Below are 18,598 nucleotides of genomic sequence, written 5' to 3'. Positions count from 1 at the left end.
AGACAGCAGTGCTGCCTGTTGCGTCTTCTCACACAAAAACACTCTTCGGCAATAATCATCAGCTCCATTGGCTTTCATCGCTCTGAAATTGGGAAGCAGCTAACTGCAACTAACGCTTCAAATCATTATATTATGTGATTATATCCAAGCCATTCTCTCCGTGAACTCCTATTGACTCTACTTGAAATGAAGTATTGAACCGAAACTCTTATTAACACTACTTTATTATGATTGAGCTCACCCTGACATATTTAAGATTGAGATCCACCATTATTTGATGTGATTATAATTATTGTCAGTGAATTCAACCAAACCATCTCAGGACATGATACAGAATTTGAGAGAAGGTTTGAAGGATTAGGATGAGGAAAAGGGAGGTTGGAGAGCTTCTATGAAACACATATAATTTCTCATTCTCCATATCTTCTCATTGTTTATTCTTTGTAGGTACTTCCTTCTTTATCTACATACTGAGGACTGAGGATTTTGTGGGATACTCACTATTGATCATGGTCTTGAAATCAAGCAGTAGCCTCTTGGGTCATGAACTTACTTACAACTACTTCTTGTAATAGTACACAAACATTTGAAATAGGTTGGTTGGTGGCATCCTGGCATTTTCAACTTTTGGCGGCTCTTCAACTCTGAAGCTTATGGTGAATGTATTGAATCGGAATAAATTTGCATTCCTAGCATTATTTACCTGACTGAGGGGCAGATAAGAGTCTAATCGATCTTCTTATTATACGATACCTGTACCTCCAATTCAAGCATATAGTTATTTGCATTCAAACAGCTACATAATTGAACATCGATATTTAATTTACTGCAACAAACATTAACATAGTATTCGTATTTCGCAATCAAAGTACAATTTATTAAATTGAGTCTTTAAGTTTATCTTGGGAATGTTAATGTTACAATTCACGAAGTTATTCTCCTGTTTCAATGCAGTGGGTGTATAATAATAGAAATGTCGAGAAAGGCGCGCTACTGACTTTATAATTTTCATTAGTTTGCAAGTGCTACATATTCCTGCTAGATAATAGATAGTACTAGCAGGACAAGTATAAGCATGCAAACAGTGACACAAGAACTACATGTAGCTGTTGATTACTATGCAGGCTAGTAGGAACTGGTTATGACCAAAATTGTTGGAGGGTTACATAACGAACTTATTAGTTCTCAATAGCCTATAAACTCTGGTCAGCAAGACGTTTATACGAATGTTTATATTTTGGAACAAGATAGAACATTCCAATTAAAGGAACGGTAATGTTTAAAGAATAAGTTATCCAATTAGTGAATTGATGATAATCACATCAATGATAATGCCTATTCCTCAAATTCACTTATTGCAGCAACGCTTACCCATGCTCATTGCGATTTTATTAGTCATTTTTATTATACATCTTTAGCAATAATAGATATTATAGTTAGTCAATGTATTTTTCTCCAAATTCGTGTACGAAACCGTGATCTAGTTGGAGAAGGATATCTTGAAGAGTGAATTTATGTGATATGTGGAATAACAGTATCGCGATCACCTGTGAATGCTATCAGTGACACGTCAGAACTAGATAATAAATTAGCCAGTGTTACAAATAAGGACAGAGCAACATCGATCAGAGAAAGTGTGGATAACACACGACTCTAGCCACTGTCCATGCCCCATGCCATATGCCCACCGCACACCGTACACTCTCAATCAAACCCGTCTCATAAAATCGCGAGAGCGCTCAACGGAACGTAAACAGATTTTTGCAAATTGTCCAACGAAGTACCGATACTCAGTTATAGTTTATGCAGTTTTAGTTGGCTTGAGGCACTTGGCTGAATCAATTTACTGTGGATACGAAACGAATCCTGTTACTCCATATTTTCGGACTACTGCCAACTGCCAAGCTTTGTGGTCTGGTGGTTACGTTTCATGACTACTGATCATGCAGTTCCGGGCTTTAATAAAACCACTACATTACAGTAGTACCTGAGTATGGTCTATGATTATACTAGACTATTACATAGAACACCAGCAAGGCCCTAGCCTTAGTGGTTGCAAGTGGTCCTGAAACTCGTACTACTTCGAATCCAGACTTCACTGTCATTAAAACATGAATATGGTTTTGAGAAGCTATTGAGTTCCATTCCTAATAAAATTTCGAAATGACCCAAATGTGAGGCCTACACATTTCAGGCCTTGCGGTTTTGAACCATGCTGAGAAAATTTCATAGATGAAAATGACACACCTGAGCTTAACAATCGATGATGATCAATTCCTAATGTTAGATTTTGCATCACTAGCTTTATTATCATGTTGCTATCGTTAAATACCTTCACGTACAAATTAGGCTTTAATCTTAGATATGGGTAATAATGGTTTGGAACCCACATTTCATTGGATATCTATGATGTCTGTTTCAGATGAGATAATGAGAATGCTAAGTGGACAAGGTAGAGCTGAAAATTTGTGGTAAGTCCATCAATAAAATACATGCACTGATGCTGTGATTACATTTTGATTATAAAAACATCGATTTTAATTCTTGATTGGCTCTAGAGACTTCATTAAACTCATTTTATTCTGATTTTATTCTCATTTTATCCATAATAGTCCATCAATAAAATACATGCATTGATGCATTACATGCATTAAAATCACATGATTACATTGTGATTATAAAAACATCGATTTCAATTCTTGATTGGCTCTATAGGGACTTCATTATTGATAAATAAAATTCTTGATTGGCTCTAGGGACTTCATTAAACTCATTTTATTCTGGGGAATTTGACACCCTCATGACTCTTTCATAGTAAAATTGCACATAGCAAGATCAGCTACTTTGAATAGGTAGGCTACTTGTTTTAGCTTATCAGCTTTGAACAGCTTGAATAAGTTTCCCACCTGTGTAGAAGGCTATTCTACTGATCCTAGATTAAAATTGAACGGTTGACGAAAACCATCATTAATGGATCATCTTTAAATTAGAGGACCTTAATTATGATTATAGTACTCTACATATAAATTGTAGGTTGTCATAACTATTTCAAAGGTCTGGGTAGAATGAGAATTCATGAGTTGTCGTGCACGAAAGTTGAGTTGACAAACAACTAACTGGACAGCAGCCAATGAGAGGGTCAGTAAGTCAGGGAGGAACGTTCCGTACGTCACGTGATGATACAGTAGAGCTGACCACAAAAGTCACATCACTTCCTGCTACACGGACTCATGAGACTTTCACCCATTGATAGACGACTGGTCTCTTCTTAGGTCAAGTTTGTTTTTCCAATGAGCCTCACCTGTTCTTCTCACTCATTGTTTTCCCTTGCAATCGAACAAGTTCAATGCTGTTATAGCTCATCAAACGAAATTAATTATTATGGAGGTGAATGAATCGATCTCACTTTCAAAACGGAATTGGCGGCTACTTCCATGCCTAAATGTTACGTATATTCTCATGAATATGCAATGTGTGACTGATTCTTGTAGAATAATAGTGTAATACGGTAATTGGAAATCTTTTGCAATTTCTTTGCCGTAATCTGAGTAAGGATAATTGCCGAAATAAAATTCGAAGATAACCACTTTCTTTCCTTTCACATTTCTTTTCCTATCTCAGCAATAATTTCACATTCCTCTCCTGTTTTTGAGTCTCGAATTTTGAGGAATACTTTCCCATAATAATGGATGATCTATTCGGATTTAGATTTTCACATAATTTTTTTCATAGATAGGAGTATCGAATATGAATTTTAGAATGTGGATCAAAAAATACTGATAAGGAAGCTTCTCATACTGTTACTTCTATATTTAATGGATGTAAGCTCTATAATGTATAATAATATTTACAAGATATCAAATTATGATAATGATTTTATCAGTAAATGGATCTCAAATGAATACAGGTCCAAAACCTTGTTTGCTCATTTACCGATCGAAATTTTAATTGATTAAATGTATATTCGCCAATACTGCAATTGCCATAACTTCCGAATTGGAATAAATTGTATTCCCTATCTTATAAGTGTGTCACCAATTCGAAAGCTATAACAAATAGAGTATAGTTAGATTGAAGACGGTTTAACATATGAGAGATTGTGGGCATTTCTTCAGAATAGATACAGAACAGATTACATATGGATTCGGAATGGAATGTATAAGCTCAATGAAGGTACACAGAAGCTTCATGTTCCATTTGGGAAATTGATTGTATTGATGAACAGTAATATAATTATTATTTACCTTCCAGCAGATCCGAAGAATATCACGTAAAATTGCAGTTATTGCAGCTTGGATATATGTGGCCCAAGAATAGAATTAGAGAAGTAATAATTCTGCTCACTTATCCAATGGAAGAATTACCCATCCTATCTATCACTGCTTGATTCTCTCAAAGTATAATATATCGTCAACAATCATAATTGTATTGTCGGAAGTGTAAAAATATCAATTGGATAAGAGTAGGGTAGAAAAAAATATGTTGTGGAAACAGTAATACAGAACAGACGTTCAAACCTTGATTGACAGCCACTCTGCACTAGATCCTAGTTCTCACCTGTAACCAAAAGCAAAATTTTCTTGTTAATTAATTGTCCCTCAAATACTTCTTATTCTTATTGATATTGTGAAATAATTGTTTATCTAAAGTACGTGTCACAGCTACAAAATAAATACTATTATTAACATAATAGAAACTTGTATACTCCTTTTTAAAGTTCATTACATGAGACTGCTTACGAAATAACACATTTGAAAGTATCTCAACCAGAGATGATTGTATTTGTTGACAGATGAAGGATGTTACTTCTCCTAATGAGAGATGAATAACACGCTATCACTAATCTCTTCTCTTAAGTAAGAGCTGTCTGTTGTTGGTTCTATTCATTCATCTTTGCATCAAGTCACAGGCAACAAAGCAGCTCATTTTTCACATGAAAAGAAAATAATGCATTGTTTGTCCTTGAGCTGTGTAGGAGCTATAGAGAAACTAAGCGGATCAGGATATGCAAAAAGTATAAAATTCAATGTAGGCGTAGCTTTAACTCCAACTAATAATCCAGAAATCATCTGCATTTAATGCGGCTAGTAATCTTCTTTGGGAATGGGACAGTGTTTTTAAATTTTTGCAGTAGTAAATCGAAATTCTTACTGTATCATGTAAATATCATGAGTAATATTCCGATGGGTTTAACAGAGTTTTATAAAACAGCAATAAACTAGAAATGCTGTGACGATTTCGCCGTATCTCGTATATTGAAAGGAAATTTTCTGTTCTAACACCGCCTATTCAAATAACAAGCATTAAAACTTTATCCTCATTTGGGAAAGTTGTAGGGTTGAGCCGGGAGAATTGGAAAAATATTAGTTTGTATTCCTAACTGAAGAAATTTTCCTTATGCTTGTATGTCATTCAATGGAGATATCTTTATATATAAAAGCGAAATGGCACTCACTCACTGACTGACTCACTCACTCACTCACTCGCAGAACTAAAAATCTACCGGACCAAAAACGTTCAAATTTGGTAGGTATGTTTAGTTGGCCCTTTAGAGGCGCACTAAGAAATCTTTTGGCAATATTTTAACTCTAAGGGTGGTTTTTAAGGGTTTAAAGTTAGTCTATTGGCATGTATTTCATCATTTTTCTGGGACCAAAATTTCACAATATCCTTCCTGAGGAAATAAGGAAACTGAAAATTTGCAAACAATTCATCCGTAAAACGAAGTGTTGGCTATGGCTTCATTCACCTTTGGAAATTGAAAATTTCTTCAGAGTGGTAAGCTAAGTAAATAAATTGTCATAAAACCTTAACATTCTTCTTCTTCTTCTCTCTTCTGTCTTAAATTCTTTTTTCTGCCTTGAAATACCTATTGGTCGATTTATAGGTGGTGGCTTCCTCCCTACTGTTCACATGAAGTTTATATCACTATGAGATATATGTAATGAGGAGAATGCTCTGATGTGTCAATTGTCGAATATTGATGACTGTGTGAATGCGTGTGTGTATGTGTCTTATCGTTTTCATATGTCCCATTATTCAAGCTCCTATTCACGGACAAGGGCTTTGCGGAAGCTCTTTTGTGAATAGTATTTTTGTTTGCATCGGGTCTCACATAAAATGTTAAGGTTCATTTCCATCATCAGTTACATTATTCCAAAATGTTGATATGAGTTATGTACTTATAAGTTTAAAGTTTATTTCTACTGTATTATTGATAAATTATGATATAGTGCCAAATTAACCTTTCAGAAGTGCTTAGTATCTTTAAATTGTTAGTTATAGGTATCTGATGAGATGTTTTTTATTTTGTTGTATTGCTGATGTAAACAATAAAACTTGAAACTTGAAACTTGTATATTCTTCTTATTCTCTTAATTATAATATTGAAAAATGTCCATACCATATGTTAATATAGAACTATAATCTAGAGAGAGTACCTCTTTGAAACAGTTGTCAACTGGTAACTAAATTAATAATTTTGTCAGATTGGCATTAAGTTGAGTTGACTTTGTTAGGTTTGTACCAAGTTGAATATTGAAATGCATTTATCGTGGAAACATTGATTGGGCACTGCTACTTCAATCAGAGCTATTCCTGGGAATATTATATTACTAGCCATCAGGCTCGCTTCGCTCGCCATATCCGTTTAGCCAGACGTTTAGTCTGGACACCCAACTGGATCGTCCTAACATATGATAAAAATGCTCAAATGAAAAATGCAGGCGAGCGAAGCGATCTTATTCTTGGACGATCCAGTCGGGGGTCCAGGGGGCGGAGCCCCCTGCCTAGACGGATATGGCAAGCGAAGCGAGCCTGACGGCTAGTAAAATATATGATCATCATTTCATAAATATATATATCATTCCATCAAAAATAAAATCTTAGAAGTCACATATTATAAATAGCTTACATAGCCCCGACTTCATGTGAATAGTAGAGAATACAATGTAAAAATCAGAACTTGCCTGGGAAAATTAGCAAAACATTAGTTTACGAAAAATTAGCATTGAAGCATTGAAGAATGTACAAAGATTGAAACAAATGTCAAGATGCTTTTGATGAAATAAAGAATAGTCAGGTCAACTACTGTTTTCTCTAAATCTCAACAAACATCTTATAAGATAGTCTTTCAAGAACTAGATTTACTATTTATTAAAAGTTATACTCGTATCACGCATTCTACCACCTACAGCATATTGCATATAGTATATTGTATACTATATAGTATATACTGTACTAGCAAGAACCCGTGCTTCGCAAGGATCTATTCTAAAACTTGACAAAATGAAAACTTGACGTAATGAAATTTTGAAGAATTGAGAATAGGCCTATAACCATCCTTGGTTAATTAAGAATCTATAAGCAAAATTTCAAGTTAATTAGTCCAGTAGTTCAGACGTGATGATGCGTCAAACATAATTTTCCTATCCCGCACGTGCATAAGCCAGCTCTTTACTTAATATAATTATTATAGATATAGTTAACGACTGCAAGAGATAGGACTGTGGAACAGAATAGTGGTGAAACTATGATAGCGCCAGAAGTGTCTCAAACACAACAGTAGGTACTACATGAACTTTTTGAAAGTGATTTGAAAAAATGTCAAAACAACAGAACTGAATCCTTATCATTCTACCTTCATTTAGAGAGGCTTTTGTTTGAGCCAAATGGAAATCTATTTATTAAAAAATTAATGTCTGATTGTATGTTTGTTTGTTCCCTGTAGACTTGAAAAGTACTTGACATAACGGCATGAAACTTTGGGAATATGTTGTGTGAATATTGGGGATGGTTTCTGAACAGAAATTTTAATAGGGGGGCTAATAATAATTATTTATTAATACATTTTACAGACATATGTTTTCGAAATTTTCGGCCGAGCGGCTACTGAAGAACGAAAAGATGATCATGATTCAAGATCATATTGTGATAATATGATTTAGCATCTAAAGTTACCAGCTGTAATAAACATATCACCCTGTGATAAATTATTGTGTACTGGTATTAAAACGGTAGTTTGGAGTTGAAGTGTAGTCGATTGGTACCAGCTGTTGATAATGGTTCCTTAGAAGACCTATACAAATAATTATTATCACTCCCCTATCATTGAGAAACTGGAAAATGTTGAAAAAAATTATTCACCTGATGAAAGAGAGTATATATATATATATATTATATATATATATATATATAGATATATATATATATATATATATATATATATATATATATATATATATATATATATTGTATAGTATATATGTATAGTATTCATATCGCATTCATAAATTACTGAAGAATGAAAGAATAATTCACAATTTTTTGAATTTAGCTTAGCTTATATTCATCCTAAAATGGAAAGAATATGGAATTCTGTGTGATTCATCGTACATCGCATATTTCCTGGACCATATATCGACAATCTACAGCTATGAAAACATTGAATATTTTTCTTTGAACCCCTGATGTAACCTTTTTTTTAATTGAAAACTTTACTGATAGATATTACTACCAATTGATTGAGAAGAATAATATGTTTTCGGAATAATGAATGCTGCATGACTAAGCACATAGGAAGTCCGTATTGAGATGTAAATGAACATGTTGATTTTCAGATAAATTTCATGATTCACCAAATAAAGTCAAGTGTAACATGAGATACATTGGCGGTGCGAAGTTCGCTGGGTAAGCTAGTTGTAAATTAAGCTTTATTATTAATAGACACCGCTGAAAAAGACAGGCTCAATCACCAGGAATACTATAAATCTGTCAGTTTGTCGGGGCTTAGCCTTTTAGTATAGGTAGAAGAAGAAGAAGAAGAAGAAGAAGAAGAAGAGAAGGAAGGAGAAGAGGAGTAAGAAGAAGAAGCAGTAGAAGAAGAAAAAAAAGAAGAAGAAGATAGATTATTATGTTGCTTTGGCCTGTGATCTGTATAAATGTCCTGTAACAACTAAAGGTGCGTCCACACATGCCGAACCGAACCTCGAACCGCGCAGCAAACCGTGCATTCCTCCGAACATCTTGCCTTTCAACGAACATGAGCATATGTTTCATAATGTTAAAAATCAGCTGTTAATCATTCGCCGTACCGTACTCCGAACCATTCGCCGTGCCGCTTGCCTCTGTTCTAACTGCTCGCCTCACCTCACTCAGAACGCTGAACTTTTCAGCCAATCAGAGCCCTCGATACAATTCGCCGTGCAGCTCGCTCCACAATATTTTGGCTATCCATCACAAGTGGAAAACATAAGAACATGAATACAGAAGTATGGGCAATTTTTTATTTGATTAAATTCATGTTTTGAAGAATTCATTGTTACGAATGATAAATTGATAGGAGCTTATAAATATTTTCTAATTCAAATGAAATAACTTCTGAAAAAAATAATAATTGGATAAATACCAATATTGAATTATTGTTGATCAAGAACTCAGTACATCGACAATTCATTCAACTAATTCTGTATTGATGAAATTATAATAATTTTCTCTATTGATAATCAATTCCATCAACTAATCATCAACTAACTGAAAAAAGTACTTCAATTTCCATGAATTTATTAATAGAATTATATAAATCTAAAGTGTAGGTCATATCTAAATTCACAAAGAGTTCGATTCTTGTTGGCAAGATAGATGTTATTCAATGCAGAAATCATTGTTATTTTACTAAAAGATAGGATAAAATGAATAGTTCTTTTTCAGGTGGAGTTTTGACAACCAACAAAACTCATTTTTCATTTGAAGAAATAATATCAAAAAGGTGCATAGGACTTTTTTGTTCAGCTTGCCAAAATACCCCTCATTTCAATATTAAAATTTTCGTCTGATTGTACAGTGAGTCAATCATTCTATCAAGGCTTAAATAATTTTGAAATTTTAATTAAATAAAAATGGTAGAGAATAATTATCATGTAGATATCAACACCTTTATTTAAAGACATATTAAGTGCATGCGTTTTCATATTGCCGATACAGCATTGATAAAACTGTAGACGTTTATTCAGCAGTCTCAAAAAATAGTTCTAGCTGAAAAATTGATAGTACATGCCACGTGTTGGCTATAAATTCCATCAGGAAAACGGAGTTCAAAACTATGGTTTTCCTAAACATATGTTTTTGAGATAATTTCTTTGATGCAGCTGTTTCACATTCACCATTATAAATTATACAGAGTTTGTGAAAATAAAAATATTTTATTGATTACCAAAACAATATTATTATTATATTAATGATAATAATTAATTATTAAAACAATACTTTCATTATATCAATAATAATAATTTTATTGAACATATTTATCAATATTATCAGAACAATTATTATTGAGGTTGAGTGGAATCAGGTAGAAAGCAATAATAGAACACATGTTCTTTTTTGAATTTCTATCATATTATTTTGTTATTTCCAATGATTACAACATATGTTAGAATATCACATGTCAATAAATAGATATTATCTCATTTCCATATGGCACTCACTTACCATGTTCATAACCTTACTTAATAGGATCCTTTTTCATCCTTTGAAACCCTTAGAGGCAAAATATCTAGAAATCCGTTCTTAGTGCGCGTCTAGCATGTTTGAAGAATATTTTTGCAAAGTTTCAAGTCTGTAGGACAATTAGTTTGAGCTGTAGTGTGATTTTACATCAAAATTTTCGAAAAATGCCCTCTCCTGGACCCCCCTGTGCTCCTGATCGAAATTTTTCTGCATAGATCTAATTTTTTTTCGTAGCTGAACAAAAAAGTTCCTCATGACTTTGCTGTGCAATGAGCGGTTAAAAAGTACAAAATTTTGGGGGGCCCCAGCTCCCTCAGGGGGGCAAATTTCTGAGAATCCTTTCTTAGTGGATGTTTTCAGGCTACCATAAACAATCGTGCAAAATTTCAAGTTTTTAGGCTCAGTAGTTTGGGCTGTGGTGTGATTTCAGTCTGTAGGGGCTTAGCCTTTTATAAGTATAGAGAAGAAGATAGTATATAGTAATAGTATATTGTTCATTCATACAGTTCGGTTATGATATAACTCATCTCAGTGACGATCTGTCTCATTGAGTTTCAATCTGAATCTCCTTTATTTCTGGTTCGATATTATTCAATAGTATCTATTGTGCGCATCGATATTTTCTCGAAGGTGTGATGTTTACTTAATCGATGAAAGTAGAAATGGTTTGGTTGCGTTCGAACTGAACTGGTTGCGTGCATTGGAGAGCTCGACAGATTGGAAAAGTGAACTCAGTTTGCAGTGATATTGGGCCAACTATTTTCGGGTGGGATGCTGGCGCTCTGATTAGCAGCCGACCGCCGCCGACTCCTTCAGTGGAGTTCACTTCAAACTGCCAGTATTAGTACAATATTAGTCCAGCGTTGGTAGTATTTGTAAGTAATGCTGACAGTATCCCACTATAGGAAGTTGGCCAATTGCAGAGCAGAGGATGTCTTGCCATTCTTCAATGAAATTAACAAATATCTAGGTCATTGCACAATTAGCGCTCGAATATTATACAACTAAATAGGAAAAATGTTGTGATAGTGTAATGAATGTTGAACGTTCCAATTTATCAGCGTTTCCGTTGCTCAAACACCATTTAAGCTGATTGATTAATCAATTACCACTGATCATTTGAACCAACACGGCAACATTGGAAAGTATTCATTCAAATTGAAGTGACTGAGATATTTTTGAACTAATTTTACCGTAAAAGTAAATTCGTAACTATCTTCTATGCACCTCCTATTATGGTACACATGTCGAACATAATGGTTTTTGAGTGTATTTCAATTCAAAATAATATTTTTGAATTCAATTACTATACAATAAAAATAAAACTTTGGACATTATTTTTAATAGGATATTTATACAAACTGGGATTTGAATAGATACTCGAATAAATAGATACGAATAACGAATAAATACTCGTTGGTTGAATCTTCAATACTTGAAAATTTGTCAAAAAACTTTGACGACATCATTAAGTATAATATATGGAGATTTTTTTTAGTTTGTTAAATGTATTAATTCATAAGTATTTGTAAGGTTGAAGTAAGAACCAGAAGAATTTCCACAACATTGAACTTTTTGAAAACTATCTGTCCTATCCTATTTGTGTTATTACAGGCTTGATAAGCAGCAAGAAAATTAATACCTGACCAAGAAGCTTGCTTGATTTATAGCTTGCTTATATCATGATGTAAATAACTTGTAGAATGGTTTATTCCTTCCTAGTTTTGAGTTACAAGCAGTTTTGATTATACAGGGATTAAATAAACTGGGCAGCTATTTATGAAATACATATTATTTCAGTAAGAGAATCCACTTGGATTTCACGAATTTTGTCCCTCTCAATAAATTTTAGTCATTTCATTGGCGACATGCTGTGATTTTATCAAAATTGAAATATGGAGCTATTAATTCCATCGAGTTAAGTTAGTAAATATAGGAAGATTGATGCTGTTTTGAATGTTATAAAGTTGAAAATATAAAGAACATAATTTTACTCAAATGAAGAAGTAGCCTAGTCAGTCTATGATGTTGAGAATATCAATTACCTGTCATGATAATGCAAAATAAAATAGACAATGCTAGCAAATCAAGAATTATTGATTGATTGATTAGAGACGGCGACAGCAGATTCTCCTATTTTGAAAAAAACTCTCACGTGATTATGAAAATGACATCAGCTTCTATGTATCAAATGAATCATTAAATTTTGCAAAACATGAAATGAAAATAACAGACAACAGACTAACTTTGATAGACTCTTCGAACGTAAAAGCTCTTTAAAAACACATAAAGTCTGAGAAGACCCCTTTCTCACCGAAAAGGAAATATCTATACCTCTTTTGTTTGTTTAGAACGGTAATAATGTAGGCCTAGAGTAGCCGTGCTAATGAAACGTACTAATTATTAATATTTTTCACAATAAAGCTGGGTTTACACTAAAGTTATTAACAAAATGATAATAACATAATCCTTATAGATTCTAAGAGATTGAATATAACTTATTATACACATGATGAACATATGTGTTTGTCAAGCTCCGTGATAATAACATAATCCTTATAGATTCTAAGAGATTGAATATAACTTATTATACACATGATGAACATATGTGTTTGTCAAGCTCCGTTCAATCTAATAGAATCTATAAGGATTATGTTATTAACATTTTGTTAATAACTTTGGTGTAAACCCAGCTTAACTCTACGAAAAGATGATCAGATCAGTTCAAAATCGAGTGGTTGGTAAGTCAAATCATACATCACTTGACGACCTACTTTCAATAGGGTGTAACCGGATTTTTTACAAAGTTGTCATCGTCTAAAAATGACTTCTCCGGTTAGCCTTCTCCAAATGTCATCTTCACAAGTGACCATAAATTCGCATTGAAGTCCTTTTTTAAGAATTTGATAAAGAAGATCAAGGAGGAAAGAAGACACTTCGAATTATTCAATAGCCTTCGAATGACATTTTTTATCGGACCATCATCAAAGCTCTCCACGATGAATGTCATGTTCTGTTTTGAACTCGTTTGAGAAATTTCTCCAAGATTCATCTAACCGGCAAAATTCAAGGTTCACTGTGACTGTGAGTCAAGTGGTGGGAAGATTCTGAATTTTATTTTTGTTACTAGTTGCTTGCGGTATAAATTTCAAAAGAATTCACAAGATTCAAACAAACAGTTAATAATAATAACTGAGTGGAATCACTCCAGATCAGATGTTTAGTACATGACAAATTAAACGTAGCCTATGTTACTATGTGAAATGAGCTTCGACTAGAAGACTTCTAGTGATTAAAAAATCTAAACAAACTACATCGAAAAGATTTACATGTGTCATTCTATCAAACAATACAATTATCACAAAGATCAATCAATAATTGAAGATTTTAAGATGAAATTTTAACAAATTTTTATTTTGTAGAATGCTTTCCATGTATTTATCTTAATTTGGAAAAATCGCCCAACATCTTTGCATGAAGTGTAAATTTAGTAATTCTAGGATCATTTGTGATACTGAATTTCATTCTAAGACTTGAATAGCATGATTTGTTGAAAAGCGCGTCACCAAAATCAAAGTCTTGGAGAATCAGAATTTTGCACGAAAACTCTGTGCATGCTGTAGTATGAGCTTACATCTTCAGGTATTAGAATTATCACACACGACCATGTCGAACGTTTTGTTGTTGGCTCTGTCGTCCAGGAACAAAACTTTTGCGGAAGAAAGGTGTAAGGAGAAAGAAGCGAGTGAAAAGAAAGCAGAAGTCACGTTGATCCTCTTTATAAACGGTGTCTGATCCTCGCATCGTGCCCCACGACTGGCATGGTTCCTGTCCTTCCTCGATCACTCACTGATATCCTCATGATGAACTCCTGCCATCTAAATTCGCGCACCAACACATCCAAGTCATTGGATGCACAATCAGCACCGAATGCTATTCAGCTGTCTATCAGTTGTATCTGAGCACCCACCCACACCCACAAAAATTCAGTTGAGTAATAACTGCAACATCATTATGAAATCTTCATTACACAAGTGAGGAAGTAGCAATGCAGCCAAGCTCGCTGAGTCACTTCACTGACAAATAGGTGTTGGTTTTCGTCTCTCGAATTCAACTTTGAACTTTGCTCATGTATCTTAGGTGTTTATCGGGTTAACGACAATGTCTTAATAACACTTTATTGTATTTCGTACAAACACATTTCAATGTATTGAGCGATGTAGCTCTAGAAAGTTCAAAATTGAAGTTGAATTATAAATAAATAGACAGTTCTGCTTTGTTTATTATTTTTTGTCTCGAACAATATTTTTGTACACGAAAAGCCTGGGGTTGGATACTGGAAAAATGTATGATTATATAAGAGCAAATTAGGTATAGATTCCACTGTATTCTATGATCCTTAACACTTTTTAAATTGATTGGAACGGAATTAAAAGATATTTATAGATTCCAATAATTTTTTTTAAAGAATTAAAGATTCCACTGTACTCTATGATGCTTACATTTTTTTAAAACTGATTTGAACAGAATCGAAGGAAGTGTTTGCTGCTTGAGAATTGGAAAAAGTAACAGAATTATCAATTTAAAACGTTGAAGATTGTTATGTAAAGGTAAAAAAGAACCAACTTGTTTACCTGGAGGTAAAAATGAGGTTTGGTCTATGAACTGCCTAGAAGTGAGCACAAGTGATTGCATGTCAAAAGTTTAAAAAATTGAATGATATAAACATGTAAATCAGATTATACGAATATTTCCTTGATATTTGAAGTGAGAAAAATGTCAAGGTCAATGTTATTCCAACCCATGGCGATGTTTCAGGAAAAGATGCAAACCTGTTTTTCAAATTGAATTATAAATATAATATCAATCATATTTTATAATATGTACCGTACATAGTTTTACATTAAAAACGATAGTTTTATGATTACAAGAAAACGATAGCTTATGATCGGTAACATAAGACTGATAACAATTATTGAATATCAAAACAATTTTGGGGTTATTGTCCTGAAAGGCTTCTAAGCTGTGGTGGACACTAGTTTGAATATAGTAAATAGGTCTATTTTTGAGTTGTACTTCATACATACTGTTGTACTTTGAGGGCATACTTTTTACTTGAGGTATAACCTTAAGTAAACCTTAAGTAAGTTACCCTTCTAATTGACCCTCTTATGCAATTGATAATTTGCCACAATCATGTATTACAAAATAGAAGGTTTTGGCAAGAATATGTGAGTGTTATTTTGATGAAATACACATGTAGCTTTAACAGATGCTCATTACAACATATCAAGTGGATAAATCGCACCTATTTATGCACCTTTCGCCGTCCTTATTGAGATTAAAACCAAATGGAAGGATATCTTGCCACATGCGTGCAAATTGCAGTACCAATATGCGTGAATGCAACACTTTGCTCCGTTTTATTGCTTGCAGTGAAGTACTCCGTGAAGAGCCTCTGTAGCCTTCCTCTAGATATGATCATTATGTTCAGCTAACGATCTGAAACTATGTGAACTATCTTTTCATTCACGTATCTCTTCTCCTGATTAGTATTACGTCAGATGAAAATGAAATACTAAACAGATGAGAAGAAGACTGGGTTATAACATTTGAAAACTTGTATTCGAGGAGGTTTTCTGTTTGGGTTCGACGAAAGTTCAACTCTGATAAGATTCTGCTCCATCCACAATTTACTCACTCAGCGAAATGAGGACAAGGAAACACGCGGTTTGACATCAAACTTGATCAGCTTGATGTGCTTCATCAAAGAGTTTGAACGCTGGTAGTCTAACTGATAAGAGTAGAAATTCAGAGATGGGAGTAGGCTACATAGCCTACATCCTTTCAATTGTATTATCTTTTGAATGATTTTCTGTTGAAATGATTCTATCTATCATTGAAATATCGTATTAAACCTATTTAATGAGGCAACTGAAATTCCCGGTAAAATTAAAATTGAATTGTAGGAATACAACTACTATTATTGGAAAATTGGTATAAGTAAGATGTATTTTTTCTTGTAAAGTTAACAGTAAAAAGCTAGTGCAGAATAATGCAAACCTATCTCAGGGTGGAGTTCATATTTTGATAATTGATTGATATTTCTATGATTTATGTTTTTTTCTTAGTTCATATTTTGATAATTGATTGCCATTTCTATGATTTATGTTTTTCTCTTAGTTCTCACATTTCAAACAAACATCATACAAAAGCAAGACAAACCTCAAGGCCATTAGAGGCAACTATTGCAAGGGTTTATTCTAATGTGTTCAATATTGCTTTTTCATAACTGATATCAGACTCCAAACATCCGAGTTACTCCAACCAAACCTCTAAGTTTAATATATTGGTAGCTTGTTGATATCCTTGGATTTCCAGTGTGTGTTTTTTATCATTCACCATCAATTTTGGTGATATATGGGTCCTGTGCAGCCTGATCGTCAGGGATGATAATTTTGCTTCAACATATTTCTGAATTTGCATTAATACAACACATTCACATTTCAACAGTTTTAGAAGTTGACACTTATTTATCTTACTAAGCTACATGTTGAAAGCACTTTGAATGATAGCCTGGGTGTAAAGATAACGAAAATTCGCGAAGTACAATTGCTCAATCGACTACATTAGTGAGATTGGTGTGCATTGCCTTATGTAAATAAGAATGAAGGAGCCTGCATTTTCGAAGCCCGCATTTTTTCGTACTGGACACAGTATAGTAGCAGGGGGACACGCCCGGTGGCCTGCTTCCAAGTCAACGTTCGTCCTTGCCGCGTTACGTCATCAAAAAAACAAGTCCTGCCACCGACATCGACAGCAGAAAAACCGCCCGCTCTCTTCAAATGGTGGCGCAGCCTCCAGGGTGTCTCTTGTCCGATTCCAGCATCGAATGCATAAATAAATGAATCTAAGAGCATGCGCTCCTAATCTCTGTGAACTGACCAATCCCTGTTGGCGACAACAAACTGGTTCGTACCACTTTGCGAATTGTAATTGCATGCGGCCGGCTTGTCAACGCCAACGCCAACACTGGTTGTCATTTACCACAATATTTACGGGGCGAAATAGTAAGTGTCCACTTGCTCAAACTAGAATGAGATAAATGATTTCACATTTCATTCGATCGATTGTAATTCAAGTTGACAGATTTTGTTTGTGATATCAGAGCAGTGGACCCCATTATCATACCGTACTACTATTGTACCTTATTGGAATAAATAATTGAATGTGTATTTCTGTATCTGTATCACTATTGATAGTGTAACTCTCAGAGTTACCGGTATTGACAATTGATCGGAGGTTCTTGTTTGGGAAAAATACGGAAGAATTCAGTGATTACAGTCTGCTCCATTTCAAGTGGAAGGGCTTCTTCTTCTTAAGGCGTACGATTTTGATGGAAAAGAAAAGTCTATGTGAATACTATTTTTTGTACAATATTCAACTCATTTCTGACCAATCATATCTCTAGCTTATTTTCAAATCATGCCAAAACTACATTTCTACAATAATGTTTACAGTAAAGTAGATTCTCGTGAGGAAAAAGTACAAAGTGTTCGGAAAGTCACTATGCACCTGAATCATGTAAACGTGGTGCACAGTGGCTTGCTTCACTGCTTCGTGAACAATATTTTTCCATGAAATAATAACATAGTTCTTCAAATTCCTCGCATCATCTTGAAGCTATTCATTATAAACAATGTACCTGATTTAATTTCTCATGATCTGACTGGTTTAGTTTTGGGGATTCATCCTTTTAATGATTAATCATGATTACTTTGCTTATCTCAACCTTTGAAAACTCATAATCACCAAAACATTATAACTGTCTATCACTATATACTATTACTATGTAATGTAAAGAGTAAAACTTTGTGATGTTGAAGTAGAAAGTTGATGTTCCATTCAGCCTTGAACTTTCCATAGAAAAATAAGGTTTTCAACAACTCCCTTTTCTAATTGGAAGGGTGTTTTTTAATAGAGCGTGAATCTAATCTCTAGTGTTCTCAATAGAACATTAAGTAAGTCAGTAAAACCCTTGAAAATGAATGGTACTATAATTCAAGATCATTTCATCAAAGTGAATATCAAT

The 18,598-nt window shown here is 33.8% G+C and overlaps 1 protein-coding gene and 1 long non-coding RNA gene across 5 annotated transcripts in view; one reads left to right on the top strand and one right to left on the bottom strand.

The window, feature by feature from the left end:
- LOC120353790 overlaps positions 1-2,541 on the top strand; it is a 61,275-nt gene extending 58,734 nt beyond the window's left edge. Inside the window, exon 6 of one of the 2 annotated variants that reach the window (XR_005572595.1) lies at positions 2,423-2,541. This is a non-coding gene — a long non-coding RNA (uncharacterized LOC120353790). The remainder of the gene's footprint in view (positions 1-2,422) is intronic. The other variant, XR_005572596.1, reaches the window with a different exon arrangement.
- LOC111049971 overlaps positions 1-18,598 on the bottom strand; it is a 152,870-nt gene that overhangs the window by 82,207 nt on the left and 52,065 nt on the right. The window lies entirely within an intron of this gene.

This window comes from Nilaparvata lugens, chromosome 1 (genome assembly GCF_014356525.2).
Source record: "Nilaparvata lugens isolate BPH chromosome 1, ASM1435652v1, whole genome shotgun sequence".
NCBI classification, from domain to species: Eukaryota; Metazoa; Arthropoda; class Insecta; order Hemiptera; family Delphacidae; genus Nilaparvata; species Nilaparvata lugens.
The sequence above is the reverse complement of the archived record's forward strand: the minus strand, read 5'-3'. Positions and strand labels throughout refer to the sequence as shown.